Genomic DNA, 25160 nt, shown 5'->3' on the forward strand with positions numbered 1-25160 from the left:
ATAGCTCAAGTTCAAAACACTCATCCAATTACTTACCTTCTAAAAGATGCAAGACAGCGACCTATTTTAGGATCATTCTATACTGAAGAATTACAAAAAACAAAACATCCTGATATATATCTTATTGAAAAGGTTTTAAAAACAAAAGGAAATAAATTATATGTCAAATGGTTAGGTCTGCCGCCTAGTGAAAACAGTTGGATAGATAAACTAAATCTTTTATAAACACATTTTATGTTAACAACTTTCAGTCTCTTATTATCTACGATACTGAGCAGAGTTCTCTTTTATTAAAAATGGAGAAACAACCATCCAAGCGTAAAATGACTTTGAGAAGAAAATCTAACAATTTGAAAACAAGTAATTCTGGTGCTGGTTTTAAGAAAAGCTTTAAGGATATTGTATCTCGTGCGAAAAAACATATCCATAAATTGAAACCTAAATGCAAAAAAGCTGCAATCGAATTAGCTCTTGCTGCTGCTAAGGAATTAGCAGCGACATCTTCAGTTAATGTACCGCGTATAATACCCATACCAAAGACAGGTGGGGTTTTGCCACTAGTCCCCATATTTGCAGGATTGTCTGCCGCGGGCAGCTTAGCGGGTGGTACTGCTAGTATAGTGAAAGCAGTCAATGCTATTAATTTAATGAAAAAAAAATTTCAAGAACTAAAGAGACATAACGAGAAGATGGAAACATTGTGTATCGGAAAAGGATTATTTATAAAGCCCTATGGTAATGGTTTGGGAATATACACAGCAAAGGAAAAAAACTGATTCGGCGGCTACCTAATCGTGCTCTAAGTAACTTGGATATTCTAAAAATTTCAAAAAATATTCCTTATTTCAGAGGTGTATTTATGAGAAATGAACTTCCAAAATATCCTTTTAAAAAAGAGTGTGGTATCATCAACTTAGATAGCTCTGAAAATCCTGGAACTCATTGGGTAGCCTATGCAAAAATAAATAATTACATTGAATACTTTGATAGTTATGGTAATTTGAAACCGCCTAAAGAATTTGTAAAATATGTGGGAGCGAATATTAATTATAATTATGACAATTATCAAGGATCTAATTCTTATAACTGTGGCCATCTATGTATCAAATTTCTTATTAATTTTTGGAATAAAAATTGAAAATAAATAGATGATACAAAAATATGTAAGCTCATTTAACCATCATGTCTATTACACTCACGATCGTGGGTGAAAAATCTATTCTAGAATCATTTTACGCCCCTCCTCTTATTTTGGAAGACGAATATGAGTGTGGCTTAGTATATTTTTCTGCATTTAATTCAATTCCAAATGTAGACTATAATAATAATGTGTTTGAATATGGAGAAGAGAAAAAAAGAATTCTTATTCAACCAGGTGCTTACGATTTACAAGATTTGTATGAATACCTAAAAGAAAGAGTTGAAAATTGTGAATTACAAATAAAATCTAACATCAATACAATGACATGCTCTTTGTACTGTACTGAAACTATAAACTTTAATTCAGAAAATAGTATTGGACCTATGCTAGGTTTTTCTAACGAAAAACTAAAAGCAAATAAATGGCATGAATCTACAGAATCCGTTAACATTCTACCACTGTCTGTCATAAGGATCGAATGTGATCTTGTACAGAGTTCGTACACTAACGGTTCTCCTTCACATATTATTTATGAGTTTGTGCCAAACATTCCTCCAGGTCATAGATTTATAGAATCTCCAAGTAATGTGATATATTTTCCGGTCAAAAGAAAGATAATTTCATCAATAACAATAAAAATTTTGGATTTGGAAGGCAATAATATAAATTTTAAGGGCGAAACTATTGTTTTGTGTCTTCATTTGAAAAAGTCAAAATGATCGTATTTAACAAAAGTAATTATTATAAAGAGTATAACCCAACTATTAAGAAAGTTATTACCAAGGAAAGTGTAAAACAAAGAAGACGTGTTAGAGTATATAAAAAAATTCATCAGAGTAATAAACAATTTCTTAAAGCCCTCGGCTTCAAAGTATGAGCCTCCTTCAGATCAACGAATTACCTGAATTCGATAACTCTATCGAGAGTTATGAGGTTCATACATATAATCCATACAATAACAGTTTCAATGAAAATGATGAAATTCGGATACCTATTCACCAGCAAGATATTTACGTGTTACCATCAGCCAGTTCCATTTACATTGAAGGAAAAGTTTCGGTGACTCATAAAGATCAAGCTGGCAAAGTTCAAAAGAAAAGTGTTGACTTCAGTAATAATGCAATTGCATTTCTTTTTCAAGATATCCGATACGAAATGAATGGTGTTGAAATCGATCGTATTAGAAATGCTGGAATAACTACAACCATAAAATCTTTCATTTCAATGAATAGCGGTGACAGTAAAGCGGCTGCTGCTTGGGGTTGGAATATAGACGGATTTAAAAATCAAAATGGAAATTTTAATGCTTTGATACCCTTAAATAAGATTTTAGGTTTTGCTGAAGACTACAATAAAATAATAATAAACTGTAAACATGAACTCATACTTAACAGAGGTAGTACTAACATAAATAGTGTTGTCATGGGTAGCGATGATATTGTAGACATTGATATACAGAGAATCCAATGGCGAGTACCACATATTAAAGTATCAGATCAGCAAAGATTAATACTTTTAAGGAAATTAGAAAAAGATAATCCCGTACAAATAGCATTTAGAAATTGGGATTTGTATGAATATCCATTATTGCCAAAAACTACCAAACATTCATGGGCGTTAAAGACTGCTTCTCAATTAGAAAAACCTCGATATGTTATATTTGGTTTGCAAACTAATAGAAAAAACGTTAAAAACAGAGACAGCACAATATTCGATCATTGTACATTAACCAATGTCACATTATTCCTGAATTCCCACTATTATCCGTATGATGCTTTAAATCTCAAGTTTGAGGAAAATAAATACAGTATATTATACGACATGTACACCAAGTTTCGTCAGTCGTTTTACAACCTTCCTATTGATCCACTGCTTGATCTTCATACATTTAAAGAAATAGCGCCTTTATTTGTCATAGATTGTTCCAGACAAAATGAAAATTTAAAAACTGGTCCAGTTGATGTTCGTCTGGAAATAGAAACGTCTCAGGAAATTCCAAGCAATACCAGCGCTTACTGTTTAATCATAAACGATCGTCTTGTGGAGTATAGGCCGCTGAGTAACATTGTTCGAAAACTATCATGAAAATTATTGTGGACGTTCAAGGTTTTAAAAATGATCAAAATTACTTTCTGCCTAAAGAGATTGCTATAGTGTATAGTGATCGAGTTCAAGTTTTGTTAATAAAACCGCCATATCCCTATGAATGGCTAACAGACACAGAAAAGAAACAAGTTAAATGGATTGAAAAGAATAGAAAAATATTATGGAGCGAGGGAATCGTGCCTTACGAGACCTATAAATACCATCTAATAGATATTTTAAAAAATAATGATATTTATTGTAAAGGCCTTGAAAAGCAGTTATGGTTAAAAGATATATTAAGTAATCCTAACGTACATAATTTAGAAGATAAAGGATGTCCTCGTTTATTAACATTGTATGAGTTGTATAATTCACATTCTGACATATATAGTTGTGTTTATCATCCGACCATCTGTGCGCTGAAAAATGTAACTTGTTTAAAAAAGTGGTGTATGAATAATAAAGTTTTAGATGATTAAATATGCTTGTTTAACTTCCATATACCTGCTTCTTTTATTTAATTTACTGATTATACTCGTATTGAAAACACAATATTTGGTGTAGGTTGTTATAGCCAAATAGTTGTTTTTCATGTTGTAAAAATATTACATTTGAAGAGTAATTTTAAAATTCAAGGTTTCTTAGTACCTATCTAGTTTTATCACCATATTTGCTCGTGCAAATAGAATGAATATTTCGTTCTTAAACCATGTGAATAGTTTGTTCAAAATACGGATAGTTGATTAATTTTTGCTTGGATTTAGCTACACTCCATTTATTTAATGTGTTGTTGAGGACAGTAGTTTAGAATTGGGGAATTCTGTATCAAAATTGGTGGCGATTTTGGATCACGGCGAGCGAAGCGAGCGAGCGTAGCGAGAGTGATCCAAAATCCCCACCAATTTTGATACAGAATCCCCAATTCAACACTACTGGCGCGCACGTGATGACTTTGTGACTTTGTAGGATAGAACTACACGACCGCTCGCGTGGGCGGCCATCGCAACACTGAGTCCGTAACTCGTAAAGTCGTAATACAGCCTACAAAACAATCCGTCGATTTCGTCTATACCGATTCCACTTCAAAGGCGGCGAGGAGACATATTTTTTGGAAGTTTACACCGCTGTCAATCGTATAATTTGAGCAGAACATACAACTGTCAGCCTTGAATTATCGATCAAGGCTGTGAAAAAAAAACGGGATCGTTTGAAGGGGCTGCGGACTGAGCACGCGACGTCCGTGGCGGATTCCAGTTACACGTCGAATCGCAGCGCGTTCAAGGAAACAATGATGGTAAAAACGCTTCGGTAGTTCAATTGCATAACGACGCCGCCGAAACGCGAGCTTTCCCACCGAAATCTGGATGTTTCGTGGATTTTTTAATTGACGAAAAAACTGCAGGGCTGCTCCGCCCGAACCGCAATCAAATAAAAACCTACTCGTTAATGTTTTATGTATGACATTCGCGAGGGACATACATTATGGATGGGGCCCCGCTGGCTACGTTCGGATATTTTGACGGAACGCCAGATATCGAGGGGCACTATGCGAGCGAAGCGCTCTGGTGTTTTTTCGTGACGTCTTCGACTGATAAGATCTGGTGCCGAATAACGAGCGTGCTTTAGCTGTTTCCATGATTCCGATTTAAATACGCTTCATTTGCGTGAAAAACACTAATTAATTATGCCGAACATTTTAACTATATTTTATGGAACTTGAATTTGTAACTTTGGAACTTAACTTAATATTATAACTAGATGATGCCTGCAACTTCGTCCGCGGGGATTTAGGTTTTTGAAAATCCCGTGGGAACTCTTTGATCTTCCGGCATAAATGGCCTATGTTCGACCCCGGAATGTAAGCTACCAAATTTCATCATAATCGGATAAACCGTTGGGCCGCGAAAAGCTAGCAGACAGACAGACAAACAGACAGACACACTTTCGCATTCATCGTATTAGTTTGGATAGTATGGATAAGAGTTATGTGGCTAATAGAGGTCTAATCTACTGCATTCCTTTTCCGCGAAGCATTTTGAAGGGGATAGCAATCATTCCATTTTAGTCAGTTAGTCACCTGTCATTTTAGTTCAGAGATTGTGTCACAACAGAACTAGCCACAATGTTGCCAGTCGATATTTTGCTACAAAGAAGCAAGCTAGGTAAAAAACGAACTAGTTATGGCAAACATTTTAACTATCTCATGTCATGGAACTTGAATTGGAGGCAAATGGCAGTGTTGTAAGCAGGGTTGACATTATTATAAAAAATTGAACCACGTGTATTGAACATAATTATTTATTAAAAAAAAAAAAACATTTTTTTAAACGAAATTTTTTTCTTCTGTTTTTAACCAACCCTGATTGCCACTCGGTATTTTTCTACAAATAGTTATATGAAAAGCATATTAATTAATATGTAAGTACTAATGCTCATGTTGTGAGTTGTCAGGTGCCTATTTCAATGGCAGATTCTAATATAAAGGACACGTTATTAAGTATACTTTTTTTTAAATTCAATTTGCAACATCAATGTCTCAGAGGACATGTTTATGCCCGACCCTTACAACCAATTTGATGCAACTGGTCCTTGCAGGTGTCCACGCCTAGGACGCTCATAAAGCTTACGTGCTAAACGTAATTTATCTCACACATTAAGGGATTACAGTAATTATGTACTCTTTCGCAGTAACGCGAATAAATTTCTCGGTTGGACATAAAACATATGGTACGAAAGAATTATTACAAGCGCATAACCCTCTCGCGTGCGTTTGCGTTATCAAACCGCGTTGTTAATATATGAAATAATTTAATAAAATTATCGCTTTATTTAAGTTTACACTTTTACGCACGCCACACAAACGTATTACCCTATAATTATTTTACTTTGTTGTTGTAGATCCAAAATTAAGCCATCACACATTAAGGGATTACAGTAACTATGTACACAGTAACACAAATAAATTTCTCGGTTGGACATTTTAAAATATATGGTACGAAAGAATTATGCCAGAGCCCTTTCGCGTGTATTAACGTTATCAATCCGCGATTTTAATATCTAAGTATATGAAATAATGAACTGACTTCATTTAATAAAATTATCGCTTTATTTAAGAGCAAGAATTTCATCAGATCTTTGACTCAGCGAAGTAAGTTGCAGTGAAAAAAGACTTTCAAATAAAGCTGATCTGAAAGACTAAAGAAGAGCCAATTGATAACTGACGCAATCAACAGATATATGAACGGCAACCCCTTTGTTAATAACGGTGACCAAGATCTTTTATAAGTCTATGCACCAAAATCATCTCAGTCAATAAATATTGTTCTGTGTTATTTGGCAGTCCTTGGAAGAGACTTCTGCAGTAAGTACAGTGAGACGACGATGAAGAGTGATCGACGACAAGCCAGAGTTCAGAAGAAGGATGACTGGCATATGGATCTCTTAGGTGTACATCCATAGACTCATTTGGAGTCACTATGGAACGGGAATGAGTTAAGTTATTCAGTAAGGTTCCCTCCAATTATTTATTGAGAATGACAGCAGAAATTCATCAGATGCACATAGCCGTAAATTCAGTCCACGGAATCGATCCCGTACTTCTACGAGACGACTGGCATATGGATCACTTAGGTGTAGATTCCTAGATACATTTGCAGTCAATATGGCATAGGAATCAGTTAAGTTATTCACTAGGGCTCCCTCCAATTATTATTTATTGAGAATGACAGCATCAGGGGCACATAGCCGTAAATTCAGCCCGCGGAATTGATCCCGTACCCGAGAACCGGCTTCTGCCATGTCACACTTACGCTTCGCTTCTGAACTTATAAGTTTCAAAGTAAAAGCTGAAGCGAGTTCTTATCGATCTGTATCTAAAATCTACTCAATTTCACCGAAAATTCTTTCTACTCCTACTTTATTTAAGAGTAACTGAGATTCTAATCTTCGGACGTAGAGATCTAAGGTTTTTTCTCTAGAAAATCTTCCTAATTCAGTACCTACATCTTAAATTGGATAGGAATAATAAACACAGACATAATAATATATTCCCTCAACCAGTAACTCCTAAGGACTTAGCTTTTTTGGTGGTCTTTAACTTTAACGGTAATATTATTTTAAACATATTTGAAAAAACTATTAATTCTCATATTCAGTCAAGGCCGATTAAGAAAGCTTTCTGCTGTCAGCCATGCTAACGGAATTTGCAAAATCTTAAGTTTTTAGACCCAGCCGTTTGAACTAACGCAACTGAACGTTAAATGTCAGTCAGTCAGTTTATCATATCATTGTATCTATAGATTTTTTAGGCTTGCGCTTGACGACAAAGATGCTTGAAAAGCAATGATGATGTCTAGGTTGAAGCGCGCTTGTCTAGATCTTCTATTCACTCTTGCTTTTGAGGTATTTAGGTTATACGTGGCAGGAAACACGGACGCCGCGCCGGAAGGGCATTCCACACCTTAGAGGTTCGTATCTTTCCGATAAGGTGAGGAATTCAGTAAAAAAGTTTCGTGTGTGTAGATTGGATGTCGACCACATATAAGGATGTCAACGTTCACGGTTTCTCGTTGTTCTGTGCTAGAATGGTGAAGGAAGATACCTGTGTAATTCTTTGTGTACGCAAACTTGTTAAAAAACTGCTGTACAGTTTGGCGAGATACAAATTGTATAAAATAGGTAATTGTTTGTGCGCATGATAAGAAATTCCTAGCCAAGCCGCCAAGCGATTGGGCGTTCCGGTATGATGCCCTTTAGAACCCAAAGGAGTGTACGGAAGCTGTAATGGATGGAGTATGGATTTAATGAAACCCTTCCAGGTTAGCCCGCTTCAATCTTAGACTGCATCATCACTTACCACCAGCTGAGATTGCAGACAAGGGCTAAGTTGTATCTGAATAAAAAAACCAACCCGCTCAATCTCCTACCTTACGAACGGTACACGTTGTTTGTCCATCAAGCTCATTACAAGCGATAATGACTGGATCTATCTGCAAGTGTAATACGTCCGAGTTGGACACTCGGAAAAAGGATAAGCAATTTTTTATCTGTGCCCTTTATTAGCTGTCACACGCTGCCCATTCGAATTTCGAACGCGATTCGTTTTAAAATGTTCACGTCTAAAAAGTTTCTAATACATTTAATGAGGTTAGTCAAGTTTTAGCTTCGCAGGTGTATTTCAGCGAACGTTGTTACAAAATTGATTATGGTTGACATTCGCCAATTTATGTACCCATTTATTATTATTTATTTATTTTACCCAATTTATTACTGGATCGTGAATTGTTGCAACCTTAAGTACGTAGGTAGGTACTTTAAGTTACATGCAACTTTTTTTGGAAATTGTTCTCTGACGATAAAGTTAGATACGCATATTTTTAAATTCATGTTCTGTTCTTCTTTAAAATCTAATTTTAAAACGTTAAGGACTTATATAAATTGATTGAACAATCGTCCCAAATTGCTTTAAAACTTTCATCTGGAAAGAACATACTTACATATCTATGGGAAAGAATATAAGATCAGTTGTTTTGAAAGGCCGTTACTTAACAGGGCTCTCTCCGTCACTCGTTTCATACAATCGTAGTTCCAATTTCATTTGAATATTAAGCAACCAAAGTCCATGAAATTTTGCACACATATTCTAGAAACTAATTAATATCTATGTCTGTGGTTTTCCAGTTTCTGTTAAAATATTCGGTTTCAAAGTTACGCGGTCTTAAAAATTTTCATACAAATCTTTGAGCCCCTGTAATTTTAAAACTACATATTTTTAGAAAAATCTAAAACACCACAGACACAGATATTAGTTTCTAAAATATGTCTGCAAAATTTCATGGACTTTGGTTGCTTAATATTCAAATGAAATTGGAACTACGATTGTATGAAACGAGTGACGGAGAGAGCCCTCTTAAAATAAGTTTAGAATAGGACCCAATGAAACAATTGATTGATTGACTGATTGTTTTTTTTAAACTTTAACCGTTTGTCGTTTTTCTACAGACCAATAAATTTGAAAATATTTACATAACTATTTAGGTATTTTAAATCTTAAGTCTGAATGTAATGGAATACTTCGCGAGCATGCCCTCAATGTAACTTTGATCCTGAAGAGATCAACGTAAGATTCCTTAATAATTATATTAATAAACAAAAAGAAACAATTTACACGGTTTTCAGAATTATTTATGTTCTCATTTGGTAAATTATGGTCGGTTATAAAGGCGCTTCGCAGAGCTTTAGTATCAATGTGTATACTTGTACAGTACGCATACAAAGAATACACAATACCTTATTGCACAAACAATAAGAACTATATTTGTTTAAATGTGTTAATTTAGCTGTGTCGCCCACCGTAATGCCTTCAGGGTAATTAAACAGAGAACGTCTTTAATTAAAATTTTCGGATACTTCGCGTTTAAACTTCAAAGATAATTTCTGTACTCGAATTTACTTACTATAGCTACTTGGGAAGGGTTTATTATTTTTAAACAAAATTCTTTTTTGTCTCAAGTTCCGAGGGAATCTCTTTTAAATTCCAAACCAACGTTTAATTTGCCAGTTTAACCAATTACTCTTAAATCAAACGATTTTCTTGATTAAATACTTACCTATGTCTTCTGAAAACATAATTTTGCTAAGAAGTATCTTGTAGAAACAAAAAAATCGGTCAAGTGCGAGTTGAACTCGCACACGAAGAGATCCGTACCATCGTACAAGGAGGAATTCGAAATACAGACAGACTGACGGACGGACGGACAGCGGAGGCTGTAATAAGGTCACGTTGGTACCCTTCGGGTAAGGGACCCTAAAGCCCGAAATATAAGTACTCATAATTAATTATTTTTATTTATTTTTAGTTTTAATTTATATATTAAAGTTTATTTTATTTAAAAAAACTATTATGTTGATGTCAAATTCAAATAAAGTAGGTACTCATACATCAAATAATGAGCTTTAGTTTTGTTCATCAAAGCTGTATGTACCAGTAAAAAAATTGCAAAACTCATACAAAAAGTATCCGAAATACACAATTCAGTTGGCTTGTTACATAATGGCTACACACTTTCGGACAATGGTCCTTCATAATCGTGCACTCTTACGAGCTTACGAGCGATTTTCTCGAAAACCCGCTTCGTGAACATTTAGTCGTGATCCCCGAACCCTTTGATATCACCGACGACTAACGAACTAGTGTCTGACCGATAAGTTCGCTGATTAGTCGACAAACCGTCCATCCTCCACGCTAAAAAGCCAGCACACTGTCACATGTCCGCGTTAACTTGCGCAAGATTGATGTCCGAATCGATTTTTAAATAAATTAAAATCGATTTTACAGCATTTGTTTGCACTATAGAGCTGTCTTTCACATCAATCAACTTTTTTGCGTAACATTAACAAATAATCTAACTATTAATAAAATATTAACCGGATTTATGGGATTACGCTCGTGTTTGTTTATAGTTTAGTTAGTTTAGTTGGTTTTGTGGTTTATCGGAGTTGGCGACCCAGTTGGCTAAGTAAAGGCACGAGGTACTAGGCGCGCATAGAAACGAGGCGTTCACGCTAGGTGTCGCTGGGAGGCGGACCGCCCGCGCCAGACATTCCCTTCCCACCACGACCAATCAATCTAAACTCCCCTGCCGTCCGCACGCGCTAAACTCGTACTACGCTCTATGACGAAGAGAAAACGGTACCCGGACCGGAGTTCTGCGGATAGTGGCGTTGCATTAGTTACCTCTTTGGAATTCATGAACTCCTAGTAGCAGACTTGTTTAGGCGGTATCTCTTGGTGTTGGTTCTACACGTGGTTCACAACAATAATTTAATTAGAACCGTTTCGCAATATACACTTATAACATTAAGAGGAATGAAACTTAAAATATTTGTTATACTTATTAATGTTTTAAAAAAAATTAATAACTCTGTTAAAACTAGTTTTAATGAAGGTACATGGAGCTAGAAGGATTTGCCGAAATGAAACAATTACCGTTGCGTAGTGTAATTGCGCGGCGACCGCGTCGGCGACCCATATCTCACGCCCCGCGTTTTGTAATTGCTAATAGAGAGCTGTGTGGCTATTTTGAATTTTCGCATACTATTTTACTAACGCTGCCAGATAGAAACTAGAAAATTAGCAGCTTGCAGTGCAATTCTGTCAAATAATTTTCGACCGACTTCCAATAAGAAGGAACTTCTCAATCTATACTATAATATTATAAAGAGGAAACCTTTGTATTTTTGTATTTTTGTATGTTTGTATTGAATAGGCTCAAAAACTACTGGACCGATTTCAAAATTTCTTTTACCATTACTTAGAGGGATTCTTCCGAATCCGTATAGGCTATATTTTATCCCGGAAAATAGATAGGATTTTTCGTGGTAGTGAAAATTGTGGAGTAAGGCGTCGAAAAAACTGCCGTACGTTAACGATTCTCGCGAACGCTGCCTAAATGGTTAGAGATGTATGGTTAAAAAATAAATGTCCACCCGTGCGAAGCCGGGGCGGGTCGCTAGTCGATTAATAAATCGAAATAAGTAACAAAAGGCGGAGTATCTGGAACCTCATCAGTTGCTTTATGACATCGTCTCTTACATGAAAAGAATCCCTTTCTCCTCAAGCTTATTTTGACGAAATTAATAAATTACATTTTAAATTGTTAACAGGTATTAATAAATTGGAAATTACAAGCAACTAATGTAACTTTTACACAAACATTTCCAACTGATATTTATGGCAAAATAAAGTTTGTACGCGCCATTCCAAAATGGAGTGAGGTCGTCCATTTTGTGGCGTAACAATCGAAAGTGCCAAATATGGACCCAAATGTACCAGGCTTCCAGAACAAGAGAAGAGCTTTCCCGAACGTTCGACACAGGAACATCACGTCGCAGCCACTTAGCGTAGCGTACGAGCAGAATTTTAATATCAACACTCCATTATTAAGAGGGCTCTCTCCGTCACTCGTTTCATACAATCGTAGTTCCAATTTCATTTAAATATTAAGCAACCAAAGTCCATGAAATTTTGCAGACATATTCTAGAAACTAATATCTATGTCTGTGGTTTTCCAGATTTCTGTTAAAATATTCGGTTTCAAAGTTACGCGGTCTTAAAAATTTTCATACAAATCTTTGAGCCCCTGTAATTTTAAAACTACATATTTTTAGAAAAATCTAAAACACCACAGACACAGATATTAGTTTCTAGAATATGTCTGCAAAATTTCATGGACTTTGGTTGCTTAATATTCAAATGAAATTGGAACTACGATTGTATGAAACGAGTGACGGAGAGAGCCCTATTAAAGACTATATTAAATTCTCTACAAGCAATATTTTTAAAATATAAGTTACATGTCAACACAGTAAATTCTCTCTTTGACTTTGTAATTACCGCTTCGACATCTAAATTAATGTCTTTGAAACTACTTAAGTTCGAACTGGCTTTCAAGTTTCAACAATAACTACCTATAACGGCCTGCCGATAAATAACAATACGGTATTTGCCTATGTCAAAAATAAATTATTTCTCAGTGATTATTATTAGTTTCTTTCCGAAATACGTAAAATCCACACCCCTTGTTAGTTGTAAAGTGTAATAACCATTTAAAATTATTGATTAAACTAAAAAACACTTTAAATCGCTGTGACGTCATCTGCCAATATGTCATAGAACCTCGCATACTAAGCGCGTGTTTTGACGTTTGATAAAAAGATACTGATTTGACTAGTTGTCAAACACCAGATTGTACTTGTATTGACGTCATCCGCATTGTCAATGGTGAAGTTTTTTTTCCCTCTCTCGTCTGGCTTTACAAAGATTAGCCAATGTCAAGTTTGTAGTTATTTGTAACAAGTTAGTTAAACTATACAAGTATGGACCCCGTCTGTGCTGACGCTCGCCGACACACGCACGGCACCCCTTTAGAACGCTTTCCAGTCAGTTTTAACAAAAAAAAACACTCCAAAGAGGCAGAGCACGCCCGCCAGCTAACATCAACACAGACGAAGTCGTGAAGTTTTTTAGTGTTGAGTTCAGTGCAGTCTAAGATGGAAGCGGGCTAACCTGGACCCTAGGTATGGCAGTCTTTATTAAACCCATACATACCCCTTTGGTTTCTACACATACCGGAACGCTAAATCCTTTGGCGGCACGGCTTTGTCGGCCACCAAAATGTTAAAACTTTACAAGTCAATCTCCAGTTTTAGACTGGTAGGTAAGGTAGGTAATAGAGACATCAATTTTCGCGAGTAACAAATAGTTGCGAAATCTAATGATCTAAAAGTCCCTCCAGCGTGTGGGAAAATAATCTAAGCCGCAATCTACATCGGAGCTGGTTCCTAATTAATTTAGTAATCGCTCGTGACGACTTATTCCGGCCCTAGACCGAACCACGAACCTAACGAAATCACGACTCTGCCACAACGATAATCGTTATTTTAAATTTATTAAAATGTCCTCCTTAAGGACTATATCGGAATATCGGGTCCCCTATATCGGACTGTATAATTTATTCTCGGAGCGGACAAAAGCTCTTTAAAATGAGAGACAATCATGGTCGCATGAGGCTTGGGCAGACGCAAAGCGGGACGATTTGACTACCACCCTGGCGCAATGGTAAGCTCTGTGGTCGTATAAGTGGGAGGTCCCAGGTTCGATTACCAGCAGGGGCATTTTAGGAATTTATAATTTTTTTGTGGTCTGGTCTGGTGGGAGGCTGCGGCCGTGGCTAGTTACCACCCTACCAGTAAAGCCGCTACACAAGCGACTTAGCGTCCCGTACGAGTACGACGCTGTGTAGAAACTTATGCGTGTGATAAAACAAGTATTCTTGCAGAAACCGCTATAATTTCTGCAAGTTTTTAGTAGACAAAAATCTGTTTTTCGAAGTATGTGCCCCGCCCATTGCCATTTGCAACGGGCGGGGACTCTGGTTCTCTTCAGGATTAAAAAATCCACAATGAGAAAATATTATTCCGGCCTTACCAACCGACATAAACACACAATTCGTTAATAGGTATTTGGTACCTCCACGGTGCTTCCAAAATCAACGGGTACCTCCCATCTCCATATTATTCTCGACTTAACAGTCAGTAGTTTAACTTAGGTTCAGGGGATTTGCATGTAGGTAGACTACAACGAGGGTGGGGACGTGTTTGATCTAGGATCTAGACGGCAATCCTGTGTAGTGTGTAGAGCAATTTACTGTGCCCATGTTGCGTTAAGTCGATGAATTTTAATTGATGCAGCTTTTAAGTTCTAACCGACGCGACGTCCGTGTCTCTAAGCTGTATGCTAAAAGATGTAGGCTAAATTATACACAATGCACATGCTTAGTGAGTGATATAGGTACCTGGCTTTGCTACATAATCTAAATCTATACTAATATACTATTACTATATAATATAATAAAGAGGAAACCTTTGTATTTTTGTATTTTTGTATGTTTGTATTGAATAGGCTCAAAAACTACTGGACCGATTTCAAAATTTCTTTTACCATTACTTAGAGGGATTCTTCCGAATCCGTATAGGCTATATTTTATCCCGGAAAATAGATAGGATTTTTCGTGGTAGTGAAAATTGTGGAGTAAGGCGTCGAAAAAACTGCCGTACGTTAACGATTCTCGCGAACGCTGCCTAAATGGTTAGAGATGTATGGTTGACTTCTATAGAAAAGTTGTAGAACTCAATAATGCCTACAAAAAAGTCCGCGATAGTATAAACCAAACATTTATATTTTAGCCATTATAACCACTTTTCCATAGAACACCCGTGCGAAGCCGGGGCGAGTCGCTAGTATGTATATAAAAGGACAAGCTAACTGACTGATCTATCAACGCACAGCTCAAACTGCTGGATTATGACGTAAACATCCGCTAAGAAAGGATTTTTGAAAATTCAACCCCTAAGGGATGAAAATAGGGGTTTGAAATTTGTGTACTCCATGCGGACGAAGTCGCGGAAACAAGCTAGTGTTGCATAAGTTGTGTTTGACGTCGGGCTAATTTTTCAATCACCAAATAGGTAATCCAATAATCTACCAATGACATTTGACTATGGAATAAGTATACAAAAATTCTTTGTTAAATATAAAATAACCCACACGCCATACAAAATTATATCAAAATGTTTACAATTTTGATGTAAAGGCGGCTAAAGACTTCATCAATTAAATTTTTTTTAATATTTTTTTAAAACATATTATGTATACCTAATACCCAAGACAGTGATTTAATCTTCCTTCTAGTTTTTAACCCCCGACCAAAAAAGAGGGGTGTTATAAGTTTGACGTGTGTATCTGTGTATCTGTGTATCTGTGTATCTGTCTGTGGCATCGTAGCGCCTAAACGAATGAACCGATTTTAATTTAGTTTTTTTTGTTTGAAAGGTGGCTTGATCGAGAGTGTTCTTAGCTATAATCTAAAAAAATTGGTTCAGCCGTTTAAGAGTTATCAGCTCTTTTCTAGTTTTCTTGTAGAAAAGAAGGTTAGATAACCGTTAGGTTCATAATATTATGTCAATAGACAAATGTCAAGCTGTCAAGATGGACGTTGCCTAAATACATAATTATTTATTTGAAAATGATGTTTTGGAAAGCTCAAATACTTTGGATCGTCGGGGGTGTTATAAATTTTTAATTTACACTTGTCTTTTTATACATTTACGAGTTTTTGAGAATGTTCAACTATTTCTACGAGTAGGTATAATATTATGGTTCAGCCATCCGATGAAGGGAGAGCAAGGATACAAATATGTATTGATTTTTGATTAGCAGAGAGCTTGCGAAAGTTTTCAAAAACTAAAGCTCAAGTCTCAATTACCAGGATTAGACGTCCGATGATCGAATGCGTTCATACAATTCTCGCTGGACAGGTATTAGATATTCAGCCCCATTATAAGCATCGTTGCGATCGGCAACTCGCTGAGATAGTTCATTTTTAATTGACCGTCAAAGGGCCTTAGATCACGATCGAAACCGGTCAGAGAGAGCTAAATGAGTCAACAATGTAGACTCAATTGAAATCCTAAGCCTATGATACTGTGATATCTCTTATTTAAAGCTTGGGTACACAGAACGCGTGACGAAAGTCATTGCTTCATTTTTATTGACTATCAAAGGGCAGATCTTTATTAGAACTGGGAACAGAGAAAGCTAAACGAGTCAACAATGTAGACTCAATTGGAAGCCCTAAGCGTATGAATAGAATAGAATAGAATAGATTTTTATTCAAATAAACTTTTACAAGTGCTTTTGAATCGTCAAATAATTTACCATGCTGTGATATCTCTTATTTAAGGCTTGGATACACAGAACGCGTGACGAAAGTCATTGCTTCATTTGTATTGACCATCAAAGGGCTATCATGATTAGAACCGGGCACAAAGAGAACTAAATGAGACAACAATGTAGATTTAATTGGAAACCCTAAGCCTATGATACTGAGATATCTCTTATTTAAGGCTTGGATACACAGAACGCGTGACGAAAGTCATTGCTTCATTTTTATTGACATTCAATTTTATTGTTGCAACGCCTCTGACCAATATTCTCTGAGGATTATGATGTCAACACATTGTACGGTTACATCTTGGCTGTAATCTCTCTCAAATACCGTAAGATTATTTACAGTGGCTTTGCGCAAGTCCCACTTTGTAACAAAGAAAGAAGTAAGATGCAAAATAAAATCACGCGTAGTGAATCGGAAAAAGTTACTAGAATTGTAGTTAAAGCAGAAATTTAAAAAAAAACTGTTCTATAGAGAATGTACGTACAATTTTCTAACGCATGAAATGTTACAACTTATAACTTTTTGTATCGTAAGAAGCAAAATTCACATTATTATTTAACTAAAGCAAAGCGGTATTGCCCGATTCAACCAGCAACCAAGCCATAACATAAGGCTTCAAAGATTCCATCTCCAACGCCTCGGACCAATATTCTCTGAGGATTATGACGTCAATAGACAGCACATTGTATACCGCTACGTTTCGCCTGTAATCCCACTCAAATACCGTAAGACTATTTGCAGTGGCTTTGCACTAGTCCCTCCTTGTATCAAAGAGAAATCTAAGATGAAAAATAAAATCACGAGGGATAATGTGAATTTTTTAAACTGTTCAGATTCCCTAGTAGCCTCCCTTATGACATTTCTCAGATCATTCAGTTTCTCCAAATATACGCGATATCAAATAACGTAAGAGAAATGCTAACATTGTAGCTGTTATGATTTATGAACCTAAGTAATACATTTGTCAAAAGCGACGTTGTTAGATTAGATTTTTGTTTATATTTCAAAGTCTATTTATTACTTGCAAATGTTTCTAATCACTATCTAAGTATAACTAAGTATTTGTCAGTTTAATTAGCAATTTCAATTTTTTTAATTTAATTGTGTACATGTATCACATTTAATTGTGTGTATTAATTAATACACACAATTAACACACAATTGTAATAGTGGTTTTAATTGTGTGTATGTATGTATGTATGAACTACAATCAATCCGTCTTCATTAATGTCTGCTGCAAGTAGATGCTGGGACGTAGATTCGTCCCTTATGCAATCAAAATCTGAGGATAATATCATTTTATTCTGTAAACTATCTGTAAATAATGCATTTAATTTCTGTGTCGATTTAAAACTAACCAATCTATGTCTTGACTGGCAATCAACAAAATTTTGCAACTGCATCGCTATCCGATGTAGGCAGTCTGGCGATGTATTGTTCACGTCTTGTACCAACTGACGAACATAGCTCTAGGCTGGACCTACATTAACAGGGCTCTCTCCCTCACTTGCTACATACAATCGTAGTTCCAATTTCATTTGAATATTAAGCAACCAAAGTCCATGAAATTTTGCAGACATATTCTAGAAACTAATATCTGTGCCTGTGGTGTTTTAGATTTTTCTAAAAATATGTAGTTTTAAAATTACAGAGGCTCAAAGATTTGTATGTGAATTATTAAGACCGCGTAACTTTGAAACCGAATATTTTAACAGAAATCTGGAAAACCACAGGCATAGATATTAGTTTCTAGAATATGTCTGCAAAATTTCATGGACTTTGGTAGCTTAATATTCAAATGAAATTGGAACTACGTTTGTATGGAGCGAGTGACGGAGAGACCCCTCTTAATGCCTGCAACTGGATGCCGGGACGTTGGCGTAGGGAACGTAATTTACACTGTCATGTTGCTTACGTTGTTAGTTGGATGCAATGAATCGATCGTTTCGGTTTCTTCTTTTTTTTTAACCCCCGACCCAAAAAGAGGGGTGTTATAAGTTTGACGTGTGTATCTGTGTATCTGTGTGTCTGTGTATCTGTGTATCTGTGTATCTGTCTGTGGCATCGTAGCGCCTAAACGAATGAACCGATTTTAATTTAGTTTTTTTTGTTTGAAAGGTGGCTTGATCGAGAGTGTTCTTAGCTATAATCTAAAAAAATTGGTTCAGCCGTTTAAGAGTTATGAGCTCTTTTCTAATTTTCTTGTAGAAAATAAGGTTAGATAACCGTTAGGTTCTTAATATTATGTCAATAGACAAATGTCAAGCTGTCAAGATGGACGTTGCCTAAATACATAATTATTTATTTGAAAATGATGTTTTGGAAAACTCAAATACTTTGGATCGTCGGGGGTGTTATAAATTTTTAATTTACACTTGTTCAAAGTTTGCTCATGCTCCTTGATACTTATTACTTGTAGATTTTAGTCTTTTGTTTTGATGTGTTGTCAAAATATCGAGGTAAGTATTTACCTATCTGCTGTTGAGGGGACGTGTGAACCAGTTAAGCAAACTTGACCCAATTCCTTAATTGGATGGGTAACAAACTTTGGAAATCTGAATTTGGCCCTTTCATAGAGCACATTAAGCCGTCGATCCCGTTTATCACTAACATCTGATAATAATCCACACAATCATCTTTATGTAAATAAAGACACGAAATTACTCTTAGATTAGATTTGGATCAGCAAAAACGTAAGTCATCCTGATTCTGTTGAATGGGTATTATAAGTTCTCACACGAATCGGATAAATCGATGTTCTTATCTTATTTTGGTATCGATATCGAAGAATCGAATAACAAGCGGGTACCGACGCATTGTTAAGTAGTAAAACTAACATCCGAAGCTCGCTGCGAATCCTAACAACTTTTTAAGGAGCTAAAGAAAATAACTTACTGTAAGAAAATCTCTTGTACAACATTAAATAGGCAATCATCAAAAAAATATATATTTACACATCACTTATCTCCATTATGTAAATATACCTAGCATTGAAATCAGTCGCAGACACATTCAGATCAGCAGAGATGGCCTGTGATTCCGCTAAATCGTATAAGTTCCTACAAGTTTCGAATCAATCGATTTCTTATCGATATCAAAGATTCGAGTAGGTAACAAGCGGATACCGATGCATGCGAATCACTAGCAAATTTTCATGGAGCTTAAGAGAACTTTCAAAAAATCTTCAGTTCAACATCAGATCAAAAAAAAATCATTCACACATTCATATTACATAGACATAACTTCGTTATGTAAGTATGCCTAGTCTTGAAATCAGTCTCGGATACATCCAGATCAGCAGAGATGACCTATGATTCCGCTAAATGGGTATACGTTCCCACACGATTCGGATCAATCGATGTTCTTATCGATATCTAAGAATCGAATAACAAGCGGATACCGACGCATCGCTAACAAGTAACGTCCGATGCCCGCTGCGAATCGCGTGCAGCTTTCCATGCAGCAAAAAACCAACTAGCTAATGATCAGAAAATTAAATATTACTCAAGTGATCCATGACAAGAGTAAAAAATGCTCATTTGACTAACTATTTCGATATAACAGTTTATTTTCTTGAATTTTAATACTCATTTAAATAGTTCACCCAAGTTACTTTATGTACTTATGTAATAACTAGATTTGCTTTACTACTAACATATTGTAATAATAACTGTAATGATATGCAATGGGATGATGACTACTAGTCAAATCAGCGACTTTTTACCAAACGTCAAAATGTTTGCTTAGTAAGGGAGCTTCTATGAAATAGACAGATGTGACGTGACAAACGTTTGACGTAGATTGACGTACTTTTTTAGTTAAATCTGGACGGATTGGGCTGATAGTGGAAATAGATTATACCCTGGATTAGCACATAGGCTACTTTTTATCCCGGAAAATCAAAGAGTTCCCATGAGATTTTTAAAAAAACCTACATCCACGCGAACGAAGTCGCGGGCGTCAGCTAGTTAGCTATTAAATAGCATTGTCGTGATGTTCCATAAAGGATACCTACAACGAATCAGAGCTAACACAAATCTAGAAGAGTTACGCAAAATTCTACAGGGATTACAGATCTAGGACGCGAGATATCTCTTGAAAAGTTCTATATCGGTACATCAAAGGAGTTCGTTGCACATTGGAGACGAAATTATATCAGATAGGTAGTTGTTTTAGAATCTTTGCTATTGTTTGCAACTTCACATCCTCCGGAGACTTCCTGATCGTTACTGATATCCTGGTACATAAGGTTTACAACATTACGTAAGTTATGCAATGACGTTAGGTTACGCTGTAGTACATACACAACTTAGTTTGCAGCGTGCTTGAAGCGGGCGTCAACTGATAACCATGCACCGTCAAGTGTGCATCATGCTGTCACTAAGAACCATACGCCACACATCGCCAAGTTTACTAAACGCTTCAAGTCCGTTGCAAACTTGACCAGTAAACTTGATCGTGTACTCGTATGCCAGCTTTACTCGCAATTATAAATTACATTACCAAAATATTCAAGATAAATAATTCTCTGAACTGCTTTTCAGGGTTTCATACATGAAGGGTGCCAACAGGACCCTATTCTATTACTAAGCCTTGTCCGTCCGTCCATCCGTCTGTCCGTCCGTCCGTCCGTCCGTCCCTCCGTCCATCCGTCTGACTGACGCGGTCGGCGGGCTGTATCTTCGCGAACGATAATAAATTAATAGGTAGGTAGAGTGTCGTCACAGAATACGCATTACTATTGGCGCTATAAGAACAAAATAATAAAAATTAAAAATGGCCGCCATGAAAATAAAAGTTATATTTCTTGTACGTTGGTACGGAACTCTACATGTGCGAGTCCGACTCGCACTTGGCCGATTTTTTTGATAGTCAAAGTAACGGTCACTAATTCACTTGGCCGGAGCAAGTGTTTAGCAAAGTAGAGTACTGAACACTTTTATAACCAAAATATCTAGGCATTTTAGCAAATTGTCGGGAGGTTTTTAATCTATACATAAATAAAATTGTAGAAAAGTGGTGTCTGTACAATGGAAATATATAAAAAAAAAAGTAGCAGGGGTTGTTATTATATCGATGCCGAACCCGAAATTGTAATTAATTTTTTTTTTGTCTGTTTGTCTGTTTGTCTGTGTGTTTGTGCACGCTAATCTCAGAAACGGCTTATTCGATTTAGACACGGTTTTCACTAATATATTGTAGTAAGCTTCACTTAGGATTTAGTGTTTATTTCATGTCAATCGGTTCATAAATAAAAAAGTTATGTCAATTTAAAGAATCACGGCGCCTCGCGCCTGAGCGTCCGTGGCTATATAAAGCGCGAAAAGTCACTATTCCACGCGAACGAAGTCGCGGGCACAGCTAGTCTAGAAATATGACAATAAAACGCAAATCCTGAAGGCTTTGCAGATTTAGGACACGAGATGTTGTAAGTCATACAATCAGACATCAAAAGCGTCCGTGACTGCGTGCTAGATTGGACCCAGGACGAAACTGACATGCAGATAAGCTCACAATCCACATACAGCCAAAGAGAATGCATGAATAAACTACAGGCTCTAAATGGGCCAGATTCTAGGACACAGAACCGTAAAGAAAGTTACAAACAAATAATGTATAATTATTGTGGTGTATTTTTGGTGTTTTGATTTAAGTAGCCTATCTACTTAAACACTCAAAAAGGCTACGTTTTGACAAAAAGGGTAATTGTATCGTAAGATCCTTTTTTTTTTAGACAAAAGATTTATGTACCTAGCTACCATAAAATCAAATGGAATTAATCGAGTATGGTAGCTACTTGGTAGCAATTAGCAAATTAATGATCATAAATATTCCAGAAATAATAGGTACAATAGCTTATTAAATGTAGGTAGGTAGTAGGTACTAGGTGGTGGTGAGGTGGAGACGAGCCACACACCCACACAGCCCCCGGTGACATGCGGGTGCACGGGGCGTTCCTCTGCCTCATACCCCGATTGCCATCTCGACCTGTCGCGGACCGTACCTGTGTGAAAAGCTTCAAAATCTGCCAGTAATACCTACGTCCTACGGTATAACTAATCATCTACCTAGCAATAAAAAGAAATAATTGCATAATAACGTAAATCCACACCTGTAAATACCTGTGGACTATTTAATTTTATGAATTACTAGCCGATGCCCGCGACTTCGTCCGCGTGGATTTAGGTTTTTCGAAATCCCGTGGGAACTCTTTGATTTTCCGGGATAAAAAGTAGCCTATGTGCTAATCCAGGATATTATCTATCTCCATTCTAAATTTCAGCCAAATCCGTTCAGTAGTTTTTGCGTGAAGGAGTAACAAACATACACACACACACACACACACACACACACATACAAACTTTCGCCTTTATAATATTAGTGTGAAGATACCCAGGTAGGTACCTAACTAACGCTCTGCACTTGCTCTGCACGTATGTACCTACAACCCGTGTACCTACGTTGTACCTGCCCAAAGACTACAATATTATACTGTACCTGCCTAACTGTTTCATTCCATATTTAAATTGTGTCGCATAAATAAAGAATAAATTCGTAGACACGAAATGGAGTTTTATTTTATTTGTCTGTGAATAGGTGCAAGCGGTGTTGCCAGTTTATTATTGCGAAATATGTCAAGGCACAACACAAGATTCTTTCGCAGGCATCGCGTTATTAAAATTCCTTTTTAGACTAGAAAAAAGCCTGTTTGTAACAGACACCTTCCTACGCGAATAAGATGTTTTGTTAATTAAAATTACTGGAGGTGGACACGGTAAGTTAATGATACGCTGATATAACAAAGGCGTAGTATTGTTTTCGAAAAGTCCTCACAAAAAGTTTTTAACCTTTATAATTTCTTTGAAATTCTTATAACATCCCGATTCCCGAGTGATACTGGCCTTTTTAACGGACTTCAAAAAAGGAGGAGGTTCCCAATTGGTCGGAATCTATTTTTTATGAAAAAAATCTGGCGCCATTTTCAAATGTGACAAATGGTAGGACTTTTTAGTTCGTTTATTGGTTTATTGCCAGAGCAGTCGTATTTTTACAACTTATTTTTGTCATCATCCCTAAAGTAGGTTTTACTATAGAGGCCGATGTTCAGGGAACATTGTGATTGGAACATTTTATATTGTGTTTATAATCATATTATGATTTTCTTCAACAAGCTTGCTGCAATTTTTTCCAAAAAAATATTATACTTAGTGACGCCGGTTCTGTTGTCTTTCTATAAACTAGTTAGAGTATTTGCATCTTTTTCTTTTTAATGTTGCTAAAAAAGGACGGAACATGAATATACGTATATGTGCACTTTAGTGCACGCTACAATATGGTCCTGATTGGCAGCTAAAGCTCTAATTTAAATTTAAAATTGTCAAACTGTGCCTGTCGTTTTCATATTACATTAGTGAAAATGCGAATACTATAAAATTAGGTGTGCTTATTGTTATAATGTAATTATATTGTATCATAATTCTTAATCATTGCTGCCTAAACTAGCATCGAAAACTCAACTCAGAGTGATTTTCCTATGATTTTCTCTCCTATCCTTTTTATCTTATTAATGCTATTTTACTGAAATGGACATAAACAAGTATAAAAAGAGGTTATAGAGCATTATATTTTACATTTACCTAAAATTAAAGCAACGTCGATTTTCAATGTTGGACAAGTTTCTAAAGTTACCCGCATCCACTGTGACTGTAATGCCATAAAAGGTTTTGTGGATGTACAGTAATTATCGAGGACCAAGAACAGACCAAGAAGCTTAAAATATTAGGTATTTGTAAACTTCTTGGTGAGGTCCTTTAATAGGCAAGTTGCCAGGCTCAAAAGGGATAGAACCCAGAGCCGTAAAACCAGTTTAAAAAAGGCAAGTTGTACCACCTTTTGTAAATCTTTCGTCACTAAAGAAGTACCTACCCGCTGATAATATAAAAATAAGTGATATATCCTAATAGGTGAGTTCTTCACTTTTTACATACAAAAATTAAAAAGAAATAGAATTAAATAGGTATTTAATATTTATTATTTAAAGTTTTCTCGCGCCAAACGCCACGGTCAGCTCACGAAGTTGAAGAAGTTGAAAACGCCGTCGCGTCGCGGCAAATAATTGCAGTGATAGTGTAGTGAAAATAATAATAAAAAAAACGTAACCTGCCAGTAACTCAACCAACTATATAGAACTTCTTTGTGGACACTGGATTCATTATTCAAAGTAGATTCAAAGTGACTATCGGTTAAATAGAAAATATATACAAAATCAAAAAGATGCAAACTGCAAGTTTCGTAAATTCTGATACAACTAGCGCCATCTATGAAGGCGTGTTAAAAACAGCATCAGATGACTCAAAATCAAGATTAAAATAATAATTATTTTTTAATCAAATTACTAATGAACTTTGATGCTGTTTAAATTATTAAGTACCATATTTAAAAGTTAAATATTTATAAATGATGTTATTTACTTACGGTCGTATAAATATGTTTACGGCAGTCTTATCAGCTGACACCAGCTGTCAAAACTTTCGTCACATATGCTCACAAAAACACATAAAAAACGATCAGAAAACACATTATCAACTTCCCCGGACTGAAAATATTCTTAATTAGTAGTAAAATCATACATTTTGAAGCAC

The 25160-nt window shown here is 36.0% G+C and overlaps 1 protein-coding gene across 3 annotated transcripts in view; it reads right to left on the reverse strand.

Annotated features, from left to right (window-relative positions):
* The window catches only part of LOC123870431 (serum response factor homolog), a 315743-nt gene that overhangs the window by 289346 nt on the left and 1237 nt on the right, over positions 1-25160 (reverse strand). The gene's annotated exons all lie outside the window — the stretch shown is intronic.

This window comes from Maniola jurtina, chromosome 12, assembly GCF_905333055.1.
Source record: "Maniola jurtina chromosome 12, ilManJurt1.1, whole genome shotgun sequence".
In the NCBI taxonomy this organism is placed as follows: domain Eukaryota; kingdom Metazoa; phylum Arthropoda; class Insecta; order Lepidoptera; family Nymphalidae; genus Maniola; species Maniola jurtina.